The sequence below is a fragment of the Octopus sinensis genome, unplaced genomic scaffold (genome assembly GCF_006345805.1).
Source record: "Octopus sinensis unplaced genomic scaffold, ASM634580v1 Contig08738, whole genome shotgun sequence".
Classification (NCBI taxonomy): Eukaryota; Metazoa; Mollusca; class Cephalopoda; order Octopoda; family Octopodidae; genus Octopus; species Octopus sinensis.
The window spans coordinates 87,341-88,537 of NW_021831285.1; positions in this window are offsets into that span (position 1 = coordinate 87,341).

The following is a 1,197-nucleotide window of genomic DNA, read 5'->3' on the forward strand; positions in this document are numbered from 1 at the left end:
TCGATTACGTAATCACTCGTCGGCTTTCTCATTTTATTCACCAAATCAACAGACATGTCCATTCCCAGGGCAGAGAACTGTGATTAACAAGTGGAGGGGACAAACCACAGCACAGTTGTGCTCTAATTCCGCCACACATGTCAGGACTGTTGAAATTTGTCGGGAAAAGTCGAAAATATGACCAAAGAGACCAGAAAGCATGGAATTGAACTCCTTCTTGACCCAAACCAACCCCACTAAGACTAAATTAGCAGAACTAACCTGCCAAACATTTTGGTTCCCGCTTAAACAGATTTCTGAAATCCAAAAATGTAGAAATTATGAAAAAACAGCCCGACTTGACAGATTTGGCTACAAACGACTCAAAATCCGAGTCCATTTTATTAGAGCGAGCCAGATTCTTCATTTCCCGTGTTTTAACAGCAAGAAAGTCCCTGACGATCTTCTTCCCCTCTCCCAAGTCGAGCAAACAGTCCACCAATTCATGGAGTGGGCACAGTGGACGGTTTAGTCCATGTTGGAATTCATTCTTTAATTGACTGACGAATAAAGTCCGTCGGGTCGAGTATTCTTTTCTTTCTTCCACTCCCAGATTCCACAGGGAATGTGCTGGCGTGGTCACATTTACTTAACCTTGTAGAATCAGTTTTGTGGCAGTCGAGTAGTCGTGGATTGAACTGGCGACGTCGAATTGGTACAGGATTTCCATTTTTGGCTTTCTTTTAATATTTTCGGAGGGTGGCCGGGGTTTTTCGACGTCAAATAAACTTGTCCATCGTTCCTGAGTATTAGTCGGGAAACTACTTTTTTGGCTGGGGAATCGGCCAAGAAACACATACGAGGACCAGATGTACGCGATTTTAACATGAAATAAAGAAATCCACTGGGAACTTCACACCACTCAAAGTCTCCGCGGTCAAAAATCGCGGAAAAGTAAAATTTCCCCTCACTGAACATAAACTGGGGAATTACTTCTTCTCGGCGATTATGAACAAAGTGGTGAAAAGGCAGAGCTTTACCGTCCTCAGACGATTGAAAGACACGTGGTTCACCTCCTCCAAGTCGTCCTGGTGAATCAACGTGAGATCGGGGTCAAGGTCCTCAAAAATGAATAAAATCATAAAAAACTGGTAAATTCATCACAGTTGAATGCACCATGTCCAAATCTGTTTTTTTGACAAATTTTCCGGCCTTCAG